Source organism: Mesoplodon bidens (assembly GCF_964165515.1).
Source record: "Mesoplodon bidens genome assembly, contig: HAP1_SCAFFOLD_148, whole genome shotgun sequence".
In the NCBI taxonomy this organism is placed as follows: Eukaryota; Metazoa; Chordata; class Mammalia; order Artiodactyla; family Ziphiidae; genus Mesoplodon; species Mesoplodon bidens.
This window is the reverse complement of record NW_027671355.1, coordinates 628,009-648,371: the sequence shown is the minus strand read 5'-3', so window position 1 is coordinate 648,371 and position 20,363 is coordinate 628,009. Positions and strand designations below refer to the sequence as shown.

At 40.1% G+C, this 20,363-nt stretch overlaps 1 pseudogene across 1 annotated transcript in view; it reads right to left on the bottom strand.

Annotated features, from left to right (window-relative positions):
- Window positions 1-2,522: 2,522 nt before the first annotated feature.
- The window catches only part of LOC308611531 (coiled-coil domain-containing protein 150-like), a 52,234-nt pseudogene continuing 34,393 nt past the window's right edge, over window positions 2,523-20,363 (bottom strand). Inside the window, exons 10-11 of the transcript in view lie at window positions 3,220-3,330; window positions 2,523-2,931 (exon numbers count right to left, since the gene is read on the bottom strand). The product of the transcript in view is annotated as a coiled-coil domain-containing protein 150-like (transcript). The remainder of the gene's footprint in view (window positions 2,932-3,219; window positions 3,331-20,363) is intronic.

The following is a 20,363-nucleotide window of genomic DNA, read 5'->3' as shown; positions in this document are numbered from 1 at the left end:
ACAGAGTAGTTACAATAATTGTTTTAATGTCCTTGTCTGTCAACTCTAATGTTTGTGTTAGTTCTGGGTCAATTTTGATTTTCTCATTATGGGCCCTATTTTCCTGCTTCTTTGCATGCCTGATAACTTTGCCAGAAATCGTGATTCTACCTTGATGGGTACCATAATTTTGTATCCTTCTAAATATTCTTAAGCTCTGTTTTGGAACACAGTTACTTGGAAATGGGTCATTTGGGGCCACGCTGTTAAGACGTGTTAGGAGCAGAGCTGTGTTGACTCCAGGGCTCACTATTCACTACTACGGAGGCCAGGCCCTGTTGTTTACTACCCAGTGCCCGGAAATCACAAGATTTCCAATTCTGGCTGGTGAGAACTGGTACTGCACGCGCGTGTGTGTGTGTGTGCGTATGTGTGCGTGCGTGCGTGTATGTGTGCGTGCATGTGCATGCTGGGCACTGTCACTTCTAACCCTTTTGGATGGCCTTTTCTCCAGCCTTAGGTAGATTCCTCAAAGGCATGTGCTGCCCAGTACTCAGCTCAGTACTCAGAGAGGACCTTGTGGGCGTCTCTGTGCGGCTCTCTCCTCTCCCGTCCTGTGTCCTGGAACGCTTGCAGCCTGTGTCTCCCTGGACTCTCAATTCTCATTCCTTAACCCAGGGAACCCATCCTGATTTCCACTCCTTGCATCACAGGCTGAACTCCCTCAAGGCTGTAAGTCGAGGCAACAATAGGGCTCACCTCACTTGTTCCCTTTCTTTCAGGGATGAGAGTGCTTTGTTGCTTGATGTCCAGTCCCTTAAAAACCATTGTTTCATATTTTGTCTGTTTTTTTGTTATTTCAAATGAAAGTAGAGGGTCACAATAGAAGCTAGTATATATGATAGATACTCTAAACGTACTATAGAAACACTTCTAAAGTATCATAGAAATGCTTTAACAAATCATCCCACTAAATAGGCTGTTTTAACTATAATCTTGACTAGAAATGATCACCAGTCTAACTCTATAATTCTCCTCTTGTTCTGGATGAGGATATTAATATTCTTGGCATGTGACTGTTACGACAACACTCATTTGCAACCCATTAAGATTGATCATCTCTCCTGTGCAGCAATTGGGATCTTTGTTCCTATGCATATTTCAGGACCAAGGTTTTCAGTGCCACCCCAGGACCAGGTTAATTGTTCTCTGGGGCTCTTAGTTAGGCTGTTTCAAGATTCTGACTCCCCAATACCATCAAATTGACAATACCTCCTTACCTCCAAAGGGATAAATACTATAGGAGTTAGACAACTTAAGGAGGCTTTTACCAGCCTGCCAATCAGTGAGTCCCTCACTCTTGAAAGTCAGACACAGAAATGGATGCCCTCCAAGAAACTTGCCTCTGAATGTCAATTAATCAACAATAGTCTCACTCAAGTACTACACATCTGCAGATGATGTCAACCCACTTAAACCTCTGAAACTCTTCCAGTGCTTGAACTCCATGCTTTCTCAAAACCCTATATAAGATCAGCAGTTTGCTCTGATCAGGGGGGCCACTGTCTGACTAACATCTCTCCCCTACCACAGTAAGCAATAAATTCAGTGGTGTTTTTTTATTTTTTAGTATTTTGTTCTATTTTTAAAATTTATTTATTTTGGGCTGCATTGGGTATTCGTTGCTGTGCGTGGCTTTCTCTAGTTGCAGAGACCAGGGGCTACTCTTTGTTTCAGTGCATGGGCTTCTCATTGTGGTGCCTTCTCTTGTTGTGGAGCATGGGCTTTAGGTGTGCGGGCTGCAGTAGTTGCAGCATGCGGACTCAGTAGTTGCAGCACGCAGGCCCTAGAGTGCAGGCTTCAGTATTTGTGGCACATGGGCTTAGTTGCTCTGCGGCATGTGGGATCTTCCTGGACCAGGGATTGAACCTATGTCTCCTGCATTGGCAGGTGGATTACTAAACACTGCACCACCAGGGAAGTCCCCAGCTGTGTTTTTTTATATTAGATATTGAGTGCTGGGCTCATCAACCTCTGAGTCTTATATTTGATATTCTAATTTTATAATTGCTCATTTGATTTAGGTCCTAATACTATTATCAGCAGCTACCATTACTTGAGCATCAAGTAAGCCAGGTATTATGCCAGCTGTTTACATACTTTAAATCTGGATTACTTAATCTGAAATGAGAAGATAAAGCTGAATTTATTGCTTACTATAGTAAGGGAGAGCTACATTGGTCAGGCATAATCTCCTGGAACAGAGTTGAATAAACTTCTTTGTAAATGTCCAAGGAACCAGCAAATACAACCTCTGAGATATCTTATATACGAATAGAGATATGGTCTTATAAAAGGTGTGCTAGTAATTACCCAGCATAGAAGGGTATATGTTTACTAGACAGTGGGAGAGTTTTTACCACTTTTCAGGTGATCGTATTTCCAGGGAGTATCTACTAGGTGTTAGACTAGGACATTGCACTGAAATAAAGTATCATATCATTTAGTTGCCAAATCATCCAGTACCTCATTAAATGCTTTTTGATAAAATTTACTTAAAACAATAGCCAAGTATCATGCAACAGCATCTCCTATCATACAACACATTAATATAAATTTACTGGGTGGAAAATGGGGAAAGGGACAAAAAAGATGGGGTGGTTCTGTATTGATATCAAAGAGTTCATAAAAGGATAAACTCAGGTCCAAAATCTTCAGTCCACATCAAAGACTTCATGTCCTGATGACGGTGGAAACAGCCCAGCCCTAGTTGCTGGGCTCAGGGAATCAGGGTGATGTAGCTGTTCTAAGTGAAGAAGCTCCTCTGTCAAGGACACCACCTCTCTTTAGTTCAGAATGACACTTCTTGGGCACAAGTCTAAGATTCAGTTTATTCTCCCATCGATGTAGAGCAGACTGATCGGATATGCTGCTGTGCCTTTTATCTTGGTCCTATTGGAAAGAAAACACACCCCAAAACTGTTAGAAACTAACTGCAGAGCTGAGGACCTATTTTGTCTTTATGGATGTCATTTTCTTTTCAAGATAGGTGGTTCTAAACTAGACAGCTTGGGAGAGGTAGAAGTTTTAAGAAAGAAATTCAGTTCATTGGTTTTCCAAACAGCAGTTTAAAGAGATCTACAGATTAGTGGAGAGTAGCTGGATGAAGAGAGAACTTGTGTAATTAGAAATCTGAGAAGGAACAAATCCAGAATTGCTTAAGACACACAAATATTCCACCTCTTTCCGCCACCTGTCTTCCCTCTGCAACGGGTTTTTGGTCAGCTCAAGTTGTAGGCCATCGCGTTTGCACTTAAACCAGCGCCAAGCTTGTTCCAGGTTAGCTGTTATCTGCACATACAAATGTTCTCATTAAAATTTACAACAAAGGAACACTTAATCATTTTGTGTATTAGTTCAAGAGACTCTTTTTTTTGCGGTACATGGGCCTCTCACTGTTGTGGCCTCCCCCGTTGCGGAGCACAGGCTCCGGACACGCAGGCTCAGCGGCCATGGCTCACGGGCCCAGCCGCTCCGCGGCGTGTGGGATCTTCCCGGACCGGGGCACGAACCCGTGTCCCCTGCATCAGCAGGCGGACTCTCAACCACTGTGCCACCAGGGAAGCCTGAGACTCTTTCTTTTTACACTGTATAATTTAAAATCTTTATTTCCCCACACAATTAGAAAATGGGCTTCATATTAGTTAAACTGGAAGTTTTCTTCCTATAGTTGCCAGTTCAAGAGACTTTACCTAGATATTAAAAGACTCAAATTCTAACTTCATGGTCTTTGCCACCTGTTTGCATAATACACATCCTCCTATAGATGAGAGAATAATTTCTGAATATGGAGTTAAACAATGAATGCAAACCTGCTGATTTTCATGCATTTGTTAATATTTCCTGGATGTGAACTGAGGTGAGAGGGCTCGGGAGAAAGTTAAGATAGGAGTGAAAGTACAAGATGGCATTGAAAATTCGAGTGGTAGTTCAAACCACACTTTGAGTTCTGCTCTCTGAGACTAAACACTTCTCCAAAGTCCCTGAACTGTAAAGCCTAGATTTTCCTGCTGTGCTTTATAAAGGTAATAGAACGAATTAGTAAAAACACTGGACCAGCTTAGTGTAAGTGGTATTTTTTATTTCCTTTATCAAAATATTTTATACTTTAGCTCCTAAGCACAAACTTCCAAATGATCTGTTAGACTTGAAAACAGTCCCTCTAATAGTCTGCCTTTGAAGATGATCTAGAATCAGTATTCATTTACTTGACAAATATTTATTGAGTGCCTATATGTGCCTAGCACTTTTCTATGTATTTGGGATATTTTGTTATTTTGAAGGTAGAGCCAACAGGTTTTTATTATATATAAAGGTTGCTTCAAAATAGCTGTAGAACATATCCTCTGAAATAAAAAGTAAAATGACTGGTTTTCCCCCTTTGATTATTTATGTTTCATGGACAGCATTTTCATGTTTTGACTCTGAGGTCTCAGAGTCTAGTGTATTTCTCTCTTGCTTGGGGGAAGGCAAGTTCGATGAGACCAGGGGCTTCTTCTGGCTTATGCAGCCTATAGCTCCATCACCTAGCACGGTACAAGCCATATAATAGGTCCTTTATAAATTTGTGCTACTATGTACTTGTCCCATATTAACCAGGTCACAGTGTGAGTACAAAATAGTGAGACAAGAAAATAGAGCTCTGCTTGTCATTTAACTTTTAGAAAGCTACAAAGCTAAAGTAGTTTCCAGGTCTGTTTGTGTATCCTGATGACAGACACACTCCCATCCACCCCCAAACCAAACCCCACTTTTCTCTTTATCAGAAGTGGAGGGAAAGTTGCTTGAAATGACATTCATTGTACATCATGTCTCCTCTTGTATGGTGAATGAGAATGGAGCCAACGTTTATTGAAACTTACTCCAAGCCATCTATCAGAGTAACAGTGGTAGGTAATAACTTCCTGACTATTATACAAGTGGTAACTGATGAGTTACAGAAAGTAAATGTAACTTCCTTAAGGGCCCAGTAAGTGTCATTGTTGGCAAACTCACAAGAGACGAGTCCATATTCCTTTTAATTAATTAATTAATTAATTAAAGCATCTTTATTGGAGTATAATTGCTTTACAGTGGTGTTAGGTTCTGCTTTATAACAAACTGAATCCGTTATACATATACATATGTCCCCATATCTCTTCCCTCTTGTGTCACCCTCCCTCCCACCCTCCCTATCCCACCCCTCTAGGTGGTCACAAAGCACTGAGCTGATCTCCCTGTGCTATGCAGCTGCTTCCCACTAGCTATCTATTTTACGTTTGGTAGTGTGTATATGTCCAAGCCACTCTCTCACTTCGTCCCAGCTTACCCTTCTCCCTCCCTGTATTCTCAAGTCCATTCTCTAGTAGGTCTGTGTCTTTATTCCCGTCTTGCCCTTAGGTTCTTCATGACCTTTTTTGTTCTTTTTTTTAGATTCCATATATATGTGTTAGCATATGGTATCTGATTTTCTCTTTCTGACTTACTTCACTCTTTATGACAGACTCTAGGTCCATCCATCTCAGTACAAATAACTCAATTTTGTTTACCTTTATGGCGAGTAATATTCCATTGTATATATGTGCCACATCTTCTTTGTCCATTCATCTGTCGATGGACACTTAGGTTGCTTCCATGTCCTGGCTATTGTAAATAGAGCTGCAATGAACATTGTGGTACATGACTCTTTTTGAATTATGGTTTTCTCAGGGTATATGCCCAATAGTGGGATTGCTGGGTCATATGCTAGTTCTATTTTTAGGTTTTTAAGGAATCTCCATACTGTTCTCTATAGTGGCTGTATCAATTTACATTCCCACCAACAGTGCAAGAGGGTTCCCTTTTCTCCACACCCTCTCCAGCATTTATTATTTGTAGATTTTTTTTTTTGCAGTACACGGGCCTGTCACTGTTGTGGCCTCTCCTGTTGTGGAGCACAGGCTCTGGACGTGCAGGCTCAGCGGCCATGGCTCACGGGCCCAACTGCTCCGTGGCATGTGGGATCTTCCCAGACCGGGGCATGAACCCATGTCCCATGTATCGGCAGGTGGACTCTCAACCACTGCACCGCAAGGGAAGCCCAATTGTGTGTAGATTTTTTGATGATGGCCATTCAGACTGGTGTGAGGTGATACCTCACTGTAGTTTCGATTTGCATTTCTCTAATGATTAGTGATGTTGAGCATCTTTTCATGTGTTTGTTCACCATCTGTATCTTCTTAGGAGAAATGTCTCTTTAGGTCTTCTGCCCATTTTTGGATTGCATTTTCTGTTTTTTTGATATTGAGCTGCATGAGCCTCTTGTATATTTTGGAGATTAATCCTTTGTCAGTTGCTTCATTTGCAAATATTTTCTCCCATTCTGAGGGTGGTCTTTTCATCTTGTTTGTGGTTTCCTTTGCTGTGCAAAAGATTTTAAGTTTCATTCGGTCCCATTTGTTTTTGTTTCTGTTTCCATTTCTCTAGGAGGTGGGTCAAAAAGGATCTTGCTGTGATTTATGTCATAGAGTGTTCTGCCTATGTTTTCCTCTAAGAGTTTGATAGTGTCTGGCCTTACATTTAGGTCTTTAATCCATTTTGAGTTTATTTTTGTGTATGGTGTTAGGGAGTGTTCTAATTTCATTCTTTTACATGCAGCTCTCCAGGTTTCCCAGCACTACTTATTGAAGAGGCTGTCTTTTATCCACTGTATATTCTTGCCTCCTTTGTCAAAGATAAGGTGACCATATGTGAGTGGATTTATCTCAGGGCTTCCTATCCTGTTCCATTGATCTATATTTCTCTTTTTGTGCCAGTACCATACTGTCTTGATAACTTTAGCTTTGTAGTATAGTCTGAAGTCTGGGAGCCTGATTCCTCCAGCTCTGTCTTTCTTTCTCAAGATTGCTTTGGCTATTGGGGTCTTTTGTGTTTCCATACAAATTGTGAAGTTTGTAAGTTGCTTTGGGTAGTATAGTCATATTCACAAATGTTGATTCTTGCAATCCAAGAACATGGTATACCTCTCCATCTGTTTGTATCATCTTTAACTTCTTTCATCAGTGTCTTATAGTTTTCTGCATACAGGGCTTTTGTCTCCTTAGGTAGGTTTCTTCCTAGGTATTTTATTCTTTTTGTTGCAATGGTAAATGGGAGTGTTTCCTTAATTTCACTTTCAGATTTTTCATCATTATTGTATAGGAATGCTAGAGATTTCTTTGCATTAATTTTGTATCCTGCTACACTACCAAATTCATTGATTAGCTCTATTAGTTTTCTGGTAGCATCTTTAGGATTCTCTATGTATAGTATCATGTCATCTGCAAAAAGTAATGTTTTACTTCTTTTTTTCTGATTTTCATTCCATTTTTTTCTTTTTTCTTCTCTGATAGCTGTGGCTAAAGCTTCCAAAACTATGCTGAATAATAGTGGTAAGAGTCGGCAACCTTGTCTTCTTCCTGATCTTAGAGGAAATGGTTTCAGTTTTTCCCCATTGAGGACGATATGCCTACTTTCTGGAGGGTTTTTATCATAAATGGGTTTTGAATTTTGTCAAAAGCTTTCTCTGTATCTATTGAGATGGTCATATGGTTTTTCTCCTTCAGTTTGTTAATATGTTGTATCACATTGATTGATTTGTGTATATTGAAGAATCCTTGCATTCCTTGGATAAACCCCACTTGATCATGGTGTATGATCCTTTTAATGTGCTGTAGGGATTCTGTTTGCTAGTATTTTGTTGAGGATTTTTTCATCTATGTTCATGAGCAATATTGGCCTGTAGTTTTCTTTCTTTGTGACATCTTTGTCTGGTTTTGATATCAGGGTGATGGTGGCCTCACAGAATGAGTTTGGGCGTGTTCCTCCCTCTGCTATATTTTGGAAGAGTTTGAGAAGGATAGGTGTTAGTTCTTCTCTAAATGTTTGATAGAATTCATCTGTGGATCCATCTGGTCCTGGGCTTTTGTTTATTGGAAGATTTTTAATCACAGTTTCAATTTCAGTGCTTGTGATTGGACTCTTCATATTTTCTCTTTCTTCCTGGTTCAGTCTTGGAAGGTTGTGCATTTCTAAGAATTTGTCCATTTCTTCCAGGTTGTCCATTTTATTGGCATAGAGTTGCTTGTAGTAATCTCTCATGACCCTTTGTATTTCTGCAGTGTCAGTTGTTACTACTCCTTTTTCATTTTTAATTCTATTGATTTGTGTCTTCTTCCTTTTTTTCTTGATGAGTCTGGCTAATGGTTTATCAATTTTGTTTATCTTCTCAAAGAACCAGCTTTTAGTTTTATTGATCTTTGCTACTGTTTCCTTCATTTCTTTTTCATTTATTTCTCATCTTTATGATTTCTTTCCTTCTGCTAACTTTGGGGATATTTTGTTCTTCCTTCTCTAATTGCTTTAGGTGTAAGGTTAAGTCATTTATTTGAGATGTCTCTTGTTTCTTGAGGTAGGATTTTTTTTGCTATAAACTTCCCTCTTAGCACTGCTTCTGCTGCATCCCATAGGTTTTGTGTCATCATTTTCATTGTCATTTGTTTCTAGGTATTTTTTTGATTTACTCTTTGATTTCTTCAGTGATCTCTTGGTTATTTAGCTGTGTATTGTTTAGCCACCATGTATTTTTATTTCTTACAGATTTTTTCCTGTAGTTAATTGATATCCAGTCTCATAGCGTTGTGGTCAGAAAAGATACTTGATACGATTTCAATTTTCTTAAATTTACTGAGGATTGATCTGTGACCCAAGATATGATCTATTCTGAGTGTTCCATGAGCACTTGAGAAGAAAGTATATTCTATTGTTTTTGGATGGAATGTCCTATAAATGTCAATTAAGTACATCTTGTTTAATGTATCATTTGAAACTTGTGTTTCCTTATTTCTTTCCAGTTTGGATTATCTGTTCATTGGTGAAAGTGGGGTGTTAAAGTCCCCTGCTGTGATTGTGTTGCTCTTGATTTCCCCTTGTATGGCTGTTAGCATTTGCCTTATGTTTTGAGGTGCTCCTATGATGGGTGTATATTTACAATTATTATATCTTCTTCTTGGATCAATCTCTTGATCATTATGTAGTGTCCTTGTCTCTTGTAATAGTCTTGATTTTAAAGTCTATTTTGTCTGATATGAGAATTGCTACTCCAGCTTTCTTTTGCTTTCCATTTGCATGCAATATCTTTTTCTATCCCCTCACTTTCAGTCTGTATGTGTCCCTAGGTCTGAAGTGGCTCTCTTGTAGACAGCATATATGTGGGTCTTGTTTTTGTATCCATTCAGCCAGTCAGTGTCTTTTGGTGGGAGCATTTAATCCATTTACATTTAAGGTAATTATTGATATGTATGCTACTATTACCATTTTCTTAATTGTTTTGGGTTTGTTATTGTAGGTCTTTCCCTTGTGTTTCCTGCCTAGAGAAGTTCCTTTAGCATTTGTTGTAAAGCTGGTTTGGTGGTGCTGCATTCTCTTAGCTTTTGCTTATCTATAAAGGTTTTAATTTCTCTGTTGAATCTGAATGACATCCTTTCTTGGTAGAGTAATATTGGTTGTAGGTTTTTCCCTTTCACCACTTTAATTATGTTCTGCCATTCCCTTTTGGGTTGCAGAGTTTCTGCTGAAAAATCAGCTGTTAACCTTATGGGGATTCCCTTGTATGTTATTTGTTGCTTTTCCTTTGCTGCTTTTAACATTTTTTCCTTGTATTTAAATTTTGATAGTTTGATTAATGTGTCTCGGCATGTTTCTCTTTGGGTTTATCATGTGTGGTACTCTCTGTGCTTCCTGGACTTGATTGACTATTTCATTTCCCATGTTAGGGAGGTTCTCAACTATAATCTCTTCAAATATTTTCTGAGTCCCTTTCTTTTCTCTTCTTCTTCTGGGACCCCTATATTTCGAATGTTGGTGTGTTTAATGTTGTCCCAGAGGTCTCTGAGACTGCCCTCAATTCTTTTCATTCTTTTATTCTGCTCCCTGGCAGTTATTTCCACCATCTTATCTTCCAGCTCACTTATCCATTCTTTTTCCTCAGTTATTCTGCCACTGATTTCTTCTAGAGTATTTCTAATTTCAGTAACTGTTTGTTTGTTTGCTCTTTAATTCTTCTAGATCCTTGTTAAATGTTTCTTGTAATTTCTCCATTCTGTTTCCGAGATTTTGGATCACCTTTACTGTCATTACTCTGAATTCTTTTTCAGGTAGCTTGCCTATTTCATCTTCACTTATTTGTCTTTTAGGTTTTCACCTTGTTCCTTCATCTATAACATTTTTTTTGTCATTTCATTTTTGTTTTGATGGGTGGTGCTGTATTCCTATCTATCTTACTGGTTGTCTGGCCTGAGACGTCCAGCACTGGAGTTTGCAGGCAGTTGGATAGAGCCGGGTCTTGGTGCTGAGATGAGGACCTCCAGGATGCCTGACTCCCATTAATATTCCCTGGGGTTTGAGGTTCTCTGTTAGTGCAGCAGACTTGGAGCTCCCACCACAGGAGCTCGGGCCTCACCTCTGTCCTGGGAACCAAGATCTTGCAAGTTTTGTGGTATTGTAAAAAAGAAAAAGAAAAAGGAAAAAAAGGACCAGAGCAGCACAATATCAAAGAATAAAAAAGAAAAGAAAATTAGAAAGATAAAAAATATATTAGGAAATATAAAACTATAATTGAAACAACTACAACAAGGTAAAATAAAACCACAACAGAAAAAGGGGGGTGGGTACAAGCCAAAAGGAGAGAACAATAACAAAGTGTAAAGAATAAAAAAAAATTAGAAAAATTAAAGATTAGGAAATATAAAAATAGAAGAGAATCAACAATGAGTCAACAAGGTAAAACAGAACGCCAAACTAAGAGAGGAAAAAAAAAGCCTTAGCTATGGGGTGGTGGGGTTTAGGCAGGGGTGGAACTTAGGCAGGGGCGAGTTTTAAGGTGGGGCAAGACCTAGGCTCAGAACTCTCATAGCAGGAAAAGGCACTGGGGGTGGGGCCTAGGTGGGGTGATGTTCAAGTGTGGGGCAGAACCTATGCTTAGGACCTGGGTGGAAGGAAGGGAGGGCCTCTGCAGTGTGGAGTTCTAGAGTTTGGAGGTAAGGCCCTGAGTGAGGTTGTGTGGGTGGGGATTAGGCCCAGTGCCCTGGACGGGGTCTCTGAGTATAGAGGTGAGGGCCTGGGTGGGGGGTGTAGGGGCAGGGCTTGGGCTCTGCGTAGTAGGAGGGAGGCTCTAAGGATTAGGCCCAGGAGCCCAACAGGGAAAGTGCTGGCCCTGTTTCCTTCCATTCCTCTGTGCGCTCCACCACTGTCTCCTCCAGGGTCTCCCCCGTTGCTGCAGGACCCCTAGCCGTGGGTGTGTCCCACAGGGTGTAGGTACTCCTCCCCTCGCCCAGCCAACCCTCAGGGGTGCCAGTCACACAGGTCCAGCCTTTACTTTTCATCCCCCTTCCATCCGACTCCCTCAGGACCCGCACAGCTGGAGGGGGCCTCAGTGAGCAGAGGGTCAGGCCCGGGATCTCAGCAGGCTCCCAGTGGCCCAAGTGGGCAGGGGAAACCTGGTCCTGATCCATTTTGATCCTCTGTCCTCCCATTGGTACCAAAATTTCCCCCTACAGGCATGGAATTCCTAACCCTCCCCTACCTGCCCGTCAGGTGCCAGTCCAGTCCCACCTCAGCTTCTCCTCCCCCTTCACTCCCACCCACGCTCCAGGTCCTACCTGGTCTCTGGGGGTTCCTCCCGTCCCCTTAGGTGTCCGTGGTCCCCCAGGTGCCCTCGTTGTGAGGAGACGCGAATTCCGCGTCCTCCTAGTGCACCGTCTTCACCCTGCCCCCCCATATTCTTTTTAATATACCATTCTGACAGTCATATTATCATGTAACTTAATGGCTACAAAAGGGATAAACTGGCAGCAATGTCACTGTGATACCTTTATCTTAATAATCTCTTCTTTTTTGAATTTTATTTATTTATTATACAGCACGTTCTTATTGGTTATCTATTTTATACATATTAGTGTAGATATGTCAATCCCAATTCCAGGGATTTCTGGAATTTCAGGGGCTTGGACGACCAAGTTAATATTAGACAATATCAATCAATCTTTTAGCATTCTATGATGTCTCATCAAGACACAGAATCTTAATCTAAAACTATTCTTTATAACGGAGGCTATACTAAGGTATTGGTTCTTGCCTTTTGCACTCCTGACAACTGTGTTACTGAAGGATATTACACGGACTAGTGTTTCAGGGTCATCGTGTCTGAGGAAGCTTGTCTAAGTCTTCATGTCCGTGGGTCTGCCTTACCTGTTCTGATTCCACACTAGCTTCTTTCAGTTTATCCTCTGTTGCCTCTTTACATTTCTTCAGGTGTCTAACTGTTTCTTCCAATTCCTGAAAACGTGATACAGAGATCTTTGACAAACTCCCAACGTACTATATATGGAAGAAAAAGCTTCAATATTGTAATAAATGAGCAACCAAATTATGAAAGTATGATGGGGTACTTTCTAACTCCAGGTGCTACCAGACTATAGGATAAAAACTATTATTTTCAGTTGAACCTACAGTATACATTTGTGTATATGATTATAGATTTTGATTTACAGATTCTCCTGAGAAAAGATGATTAACATCTCTTTCCAGAACTGGAGAATACTTTTCATAGCAGACAATCTCTGTTGGAAGGCAAGAGCAACGTCTTGTACAATCACTGTGGAAGAGACAGCTGGGGAGCCAGAATGTGACACTGGCAGCTAATGAGAAACCAAACACTGATGCAGCAGTATCTCTGCGGGTCAAAGAGTCTCCCCCCCACCTCACCCCAGGCAATCTGCCCACTTCCCAGGTGTAGCTGTAATTCCCAGAGAACACATGGTGGTGGTGTGGCTCTGAAACCATCTTCCCAAGACACCACTGCCTGCCTGGATCCTCATCAGATACTAAGTAGGAGAGGAGAGTTAGGGTTTCTCATACAACATTCCTCCTCTCTATGTTCTGAGCATTATTCGCCTTAGCTGATAAGTGGAACTTAATTTGGGCCTTTTGATCCTTTATTTTCTCCTTGCTGCTGTTCAGTACCTTTTCCAAATCTGTGAGTTTCTGCCGCAGCTCCTGGTTGGTCCGGGATACTTCCACTTCTCTGAAGTTGCTTTCATCAAGGGCTTTTTTCAGCTGTGGGATACAAAGGGACAATTAGAACATTTTAACCTCCCATTCAGTAAGAGAAGCTTATGTTTAGCTGTGTCCCTATATTTTGTTCTCTTTGGACCTTTCTTTTAAAAAGGAGGTTAAGTGATGGGACTTCCCTGGTGGTCCAGTGGCTAAGACTCTGTGCTCCCAATGCATGGGGGCCGGGTTTGTACCCTGGTCAGGGAACTAGATCCTGTGTGCCACAACTAAAGATCCTGTGTGCTGCAACTAAGACCTGGCACAGCCAAATAAATAGATATTTTTAAAAGGAGGGTAAGTGAGGCAATATTAAGAAGTAGATTTGTGGAGAAACACTCTCAGTGATTTTCATAATTTTTAACACTAAAGAACACAATTATTCTTAGAACAGATAATGTAAATGTATGTGCGTCATTTGCTTTTTAAGAGCATGGCTTTGGAATCAGACAGAAGTTAAAATCTCAGCTTCACCACACACTAGTCAAGTAATTTCAGATAATTAACTTCCCTAAGCTAAAGATTCATCATTGGAAAAGTATGAGAAAAGCCTACTTCATAGAATTCATGTAACAGTTAAACAAGAGGAGGCAGAGAAGGAATATAGAGCCTGGCAAATACTAATTGCTCAGTGCTCATTGCTGTGCATTAAAGGATTTTTTTTTTCTTTAAAAGCTTAAGCTCGTCTCTTTCTGTCACTTGTGACCTCACGTATGGAGAAGTGAAAATAAATTATATGGAGTTTATGTAAATACACCTGTCAGTTATTGACTATCCTTGCCTGTATTTTTATAATCTTGCTTTTTTTTTCTCTTGAGGTATAGTTGATTTATGATATTATATTTGATTTAGGTGTATGACATAGTGATTAAAATTTTTTATAGATTATACTCATTATTATAAAATACTGGCTATATTCCCTGTGCTGTACAATATATCCTTGTAGCTTATTTACATAGTAGTTTATAATTCTTATGAATATTGATTTTGTTTAGAAATTTTAATAAACTTGTCTAGTGGAAAAATAACATAGTGATTACTATTGAAAACAAGACAACAGGCCCACAATGAAGTCACTTATGCTAAACCTTATGTCACCAAACTGAGACTTAATTACAGTTTTGGCTCTCCCAGAAAAGGACTCTTAAACCAGTCAATCAGGAATGGCCTGAACAACATTAGGTGAGTAATCTGCCTGACAGACCCCTGCCATCCCTTAAAGGAAGTAACTCTGCTACTAGTAACTAATCTACTTTTTTGCCTAGTATAACTTCCTTGTTCCTGCTACCCTCTGCCTATAAAAGTCTTTCACTTTATACAACTCCTCAGAGCGCCTTTCTATTGCAATCGATTGCATACTGCCTGATTCAAATTGATTTTTGTTCAAATACACTCTTAATTTTATTATTCCTCAATTTATCTTTTAACGGTACTGAAATCATTTTACAGTGTTCCCCCTCTTCCTCATATGCCCTTAAATGAGTACCACTGGATTTGTAGGAAGAAGAGACGGCAGCTCTCCTCCCCCTTCACTCCCCTGCACGCCCCAGGTCCTCCCTGGTCTCTGGGGGTTCCTCCCGTCCCCTTAGGTGTCCGTGGTCCCACAGGTGCCCTCGTTGTGAGGAGACGCGAATTCCGCGTCCTCCTAGTGCACCGTCTTCACCCCGCCCCCCCATATTCCTTTTAATATACCATTCTGACAGTCATATTATCATGTAACTTAATGGCTACAAGAGGGATAAACTGGCAGCAATGTCACTGTGATACCTTTAGCTTAAGAATCTCTTCTTTTTTGAATTTTATTTATTTATTATACAGCACGTTCTTATTGGTTATCTATTTTATACATATTAGTGTAGATATGTCAATCCCAATTCCAGGGATTTCTGGAATTTCAGGGTCTTGGACGACCAAGTTAATATTAGTCAATGTCAATCAATCATTTAGCATTTTATGATGTCTCATCAAGACACAGAATCTTAATCTAAAACTATTCTTTATCACGGAGGCTATACTAAGGTATTGGTTCTTGCCTTTTGCACTCCTGACAACTGTGTTACTGGAGGATATTACACGGACTTGTGTTTCAGGGTCATCGTGTCTGAAGAAGCTTGTCTAAGTCTTCATGTCCATGGGTCTGCCTTACCTGTTCTGATTCCACACTAGCTTCTTTCAGTTTATCCTCTGTTGCCTCTTTACATTTCTTCAGGTGTCTAACTGTTTCTTCCAATTCCTGAAAACGTGATACAGGGAGTTTTGACAAACTCCCAATGTAGTATATATGGAAGAAACAGCTTCAATATTGTAATAAATGAACAACCAAATTATGAAAGTATGATGGGGTACTTTCTAACTCCAGGTGCTACCAGACTATAGGATAAAAACTGTTATTTTCAGTTGAACCTACAGTATACATTTGTGTATATGATTATAGATTTTGATTTACAGATTCTCCTGAGAAAAGATGATTAACATCTCTTTCCAGAACTGGAGAATACTTTTCATAGCAGACAATCTCTGTTGGAAGGCAAGAGCAACGTCTTGTACAATCACTGTGGAAGAGACAGCTGGGGAGCCAGAATGAGACACTGGAAGCTAATGAGAAACCAAACACTCATGCAGCAGTATCTCTGCGGGTCAAAGAGTCTCCCCCCCACCTCACCCCAGGCAATCTGCCCACTTCCCAGGTGTAGCTGTAATTCCCAGAGAACACATGGTGGTGATGGGGCTCTGAAACCATCTTCCCCAGACACCACTGCCTGCCTGGATCCTCATCAGATACTAAGGAGGAGAGGAGAGTTAGGGTTTCTCATACAACCTTCCTCCTCTCTATGTTCTGAGCATTATTCGCCTTAGCTGATAAGTGGAACTTAATTTGGGCCTTTTGATCCTTTATTTTCTCCTTGCTGCTGTTCAGTACCTTTTCCAACTCTGTGAGTTTCTGCCGCAGCTCCCGGTTGGTCCGGGATACTTCCACTTCTCTGAAGTTGCTTTCATCAAGGGCTTTCTTCAGCTGTGGGATACAAAGGGACAATTAGAACATTTTAACCTTCCATTCAGTAAGAGAAGCTTATGTTTAGCTGTGTCCCTATATTTTGTTCTCTTTGGACCTTTCTTTTAAAAAGGAGGTTAAGTGATGGGACTTCCCTGGTGGTCCAGTGGCTAAGACTCTGTGCTCCCAATGCATGGGGGCTGGGTGTGATCCCTGGTCAGGGAACTAGATCCTGTGTGCCACAACTAAAGATCCTGTGTGCTGCAACTAAGACCTGGCACAGCCAAATAAATAGATATTTTTAAAAGGAGGGTAAGTGAGGCAATATTAAGAAGTAGATTTGTGGAGAAACACTCTCAGTGATTTTCATAATTTTTAACACTAAAGAACACAATTTTTCTTAGAACAGATAATGTAAATGTATGTGCATCATTTGCTTTCTAAGAGCATGGCTTTGGAATCAGACAGAAGTTAAAATCTCAGCTTCAACACACACTAGTCAAGTAATTTCAGATAATTAACTTCCCTAAGCTTCAGTTTCATCATTGGAAAAGTATGAGAATAGCCTACTTCATAGGATTCATGTAACAGTTAAACAAGAGGAGGCAGAGAAGGAATATAGAGCCTGGCACACACTAATTGCTCAGTGCTCATTGCAGTGCGTTAAAGGTTTTTTTTTTTTTTTAAAAAAAACGTAACATCGTGACCTCATATACGGAGAAGTGAAAATAAATTATATGGAGTTTATGTAAATACACCTGTCAGTTATTGACTATCCTTGCATATATTTTTATAATATTGATTTTGTCTATTGAGGTATAGTTGATTTATGATATCATATTAGTATTAGGTGTAGGACATAGTGATTAAAATTTTTTATAGATTATACTCCAGTTATTATAAAATACTGGCTATATTCCCTGTGCTGTACAATATATCCTTGTAGCTTATTTACATAGTAGTTTATACTTCTTAAGAATATTGATTTTTGTTTAGAAATTTTAATAAACTTGTCTACTGGAAAAACAACATAGTGATTACTATTGAAAACAAGACAACAGGCCCACAATGAAGTCACTTATGCTAAACCTTATGTCACCTGAGACTTAATTACAGTTTTGGCTCTCCGAGAAAAGGACTCTTAAACCAGTCAATCAGGAATGGCCTGATCAGCATTAGGTGAGTAATCTGCCTGACAGACCCCTGCCGTCCCTTAAAGGAAGTAACTCTGCTACTAGTAACTAATCTACGTTTTTGCCTAGTATAAATTCCTTGTTCCTGCTCCCCTCTGCCTATAAAAGTCTTTCATTTTATACAACTCCTCAGAGCGCCTTTCTATTGCAATCGATTGCATACTGCCTGATTCAGATTGATTTTTGTTCAAATAAACTCTTAATTTTATTATTCCTCAATTTATCTTTTAACAGTACTGAAATCATTTTACAGAGTTCCCCCTCTTCCTCATATGCCCTTAAATGAGTACCACTGGATTTGTAGGGAGAAGAGACGGCAGCTCTCCTCCCCCTTCACTCCCCCACACGCCCCAGGTCCTACCTGGTCTCTGGGGTTTCCTCCCGCCCCCTTAGGTGTCCGCGGTCCCCCAGGTGCCCTCGTTGTGAGGAGACGCGAATTCCGCGTCCACCTAGTGCACCGTCTTCACCCCGCTCCCCCATATTCCTTTTAATATACCATTCTGACAGTCATATTATCATGTAACTTAATGACTACAAAAGGGATAAACTGGCAGCAATGTCACTGTGATACCTTTAGCTTAAGAATCTTTTCTTTTTTGAATTTTATTTATTTATTATACAGCACGTTCTTATTGGTTATCTATTTTATACATATTAGTGTAGATATGTCAATCCCAATTCCAGGGATTTCCGGAATTTCAGGGGCTTGGACGACCAAGTTAATATTAGTCAATGTCAATCAATCTTTTAGCATTCTATGATGTCTCATCAAGACACAGAATCTTAATCTAAAACTATTTTTTATAATGGAGGCTATACTAAGGTATTGGTTCTTGCTTTTTGCACTCCTGACAACTGTGTTACTGAAGGATATTACACGGACTTGTGTTTCAGGGTCATCGTGTCTGAGGAAGCTTGTCTAAGTCTTCATGTCCATGGGTCTGCCTTACCTGTTCTGATTCCACACTAGCTTCTTTCAGTTTATCCTCTGTTGCCTCTTTACATTTCTTCAGGTGTCTAACTGTTTCTTCCAATTCCTGAAAACGTGATACAGAGATTTTTGACAAACTCCCAATGTACCATATATGGAAGAAAAGGCTTCAATATTGTAATAAATGAGCAATCAAATTATGAAAGTATGATGGGGTACTTTCTAACTCCAGATGCTACCAGACTATAGGATAAAAACTATTATTTTCAGTTGAACCTACAGTATACATTTCTGTATATGATTATGGATTTTGATATACAGATTCTCCTGAGAAAAGATGATTAACATCTCTTTCAAGAACTGGAGAATACTTTTCATAGCAGACAATCTCTGTTGGAAGGCAAGAGCAACGTCTTGTACAATCACTGTGGAAGAGACAGCTGGGGAGCCAGAATGTGACACTGGCAGCTAATGAGAAACCAAACACTGATGCAGCAGTATCTCTGTGGGAAAAAGAGTCTCCACCCCTCCCCCCAGGCAATCTGCCCACTTCCCAGGTGTAGCTCTAATTCCAAGAGAACACATGGTGGTGGTGGGGCTCTGAAACCATCTTCCCCAGACACCACTCCCTGCCTGGATCCTCATCAGATACTAAGGAGGAGAGGAGTGTTAGGGTTTCTCATACAACCTTCTTCCTCTCTATGTTCTGAGCATTATTCGCCTTAGCTGATAAGAGGAACGTATTTTGGGCCTTTTGATCCTTTATTTTCTCCTTGATGCTGTTCATTATATTTTCCACCTCTGTAAGTGTCTGCCGCAGCTTCCGGTTGGTCTGGGATACTTCCACTTCTCTGAAGTTGCTTTCATCAAGGGCTTTCTTCAGCTGTGGGATACAAAGGGTAAATTAGAACATTTTAACCTTCCACTCAGTAATAGAAGTTTATGTTTAGCTGTGTCCCTATATTTTGTTCTCTTTGGACCTTTCTTTTTAAAAGGAGGTTAAGTGATGGGACTTCCCTGGTGGTCCAGTGGCTAAGACTCTGTGCTCCCAATGCATGGGGGCCGGGTGTGATGCCTGGTCAGGGAACTAGATCCTGTGTGCCACAACTAAAGATCCTGTGTGCTGCAACTAAGACCTGGCACAGCCAAATAAATAGATATTTTAAAAAGGAGGTGTATATATGTCCATGCCTCTCTTTCGCTTTGTCACAGATTACCCTTCCCCCTCCCCATATCCTCAAGTCCATTCTCAAGTAGGTCTGTGTCTTTATTCCCGTTTTGCCCATAGGTTCTTCATGACATTTTTTTTTTAATTCCGCCGCAGAGCACAGGGAGATGAGCTTGGTGCTTTGTGTTCGCCTGGAGGGGTGGGATGGGGAGGGTGGGAGGGAGGGAGACGCATGGGGGAGGGGATGTGGGAGCAGATGTATATGTATGACTGATTCACTTTGTTATAAAGCAGAAACTAATTAAAAAAATAAAAAGGAGGGTAAGTGAGGCAATATTTAGAAGTAGATTTGTGGAGAAACACTCAGTGATTTACATAATTTTTAACACTACAGAACACAATTTTTCTTAGAACAGATAATGTAAATGTATGTGCGTCATTTGCTTTCTAAGAGCATGGCTTTGGAATCAGACAGAAGTTAAAATCTCAGCTTCACCACACACTAGTCAAGTAATTTCAGATAATTAACTTCCCTAAGCTTCAGGTTCATCATTGGAAAAGTTTGAGAATAGCCTACTTCATAGGATTCATGTAACAGTTAAACAAGAGGAGGCAGAGAAGGAATATAGAGCCTGGCACACACTAATTGCTCAGTGCTCATTGCAGTGCGTTAAAGGTTTTTTTTTTTTTTTTTTTTAATAAAAAAACGTAACATCGTGACCTCATATATGGAGAAGTGAAAATAAATTATATGGAGTTTATGTAAATACACCTGTCAGTTATTGACTATCCTTGCATATATTTTTATAATATTGATTTTGTCTATTGAGGTATAGTTGATTTATGATATCATATTAGTATTAGGTGTAGGACATAGTGATTAAAAATTTTTATAGATTATACTCCAGTTATTATAAAATACTGGCTATATTCCCT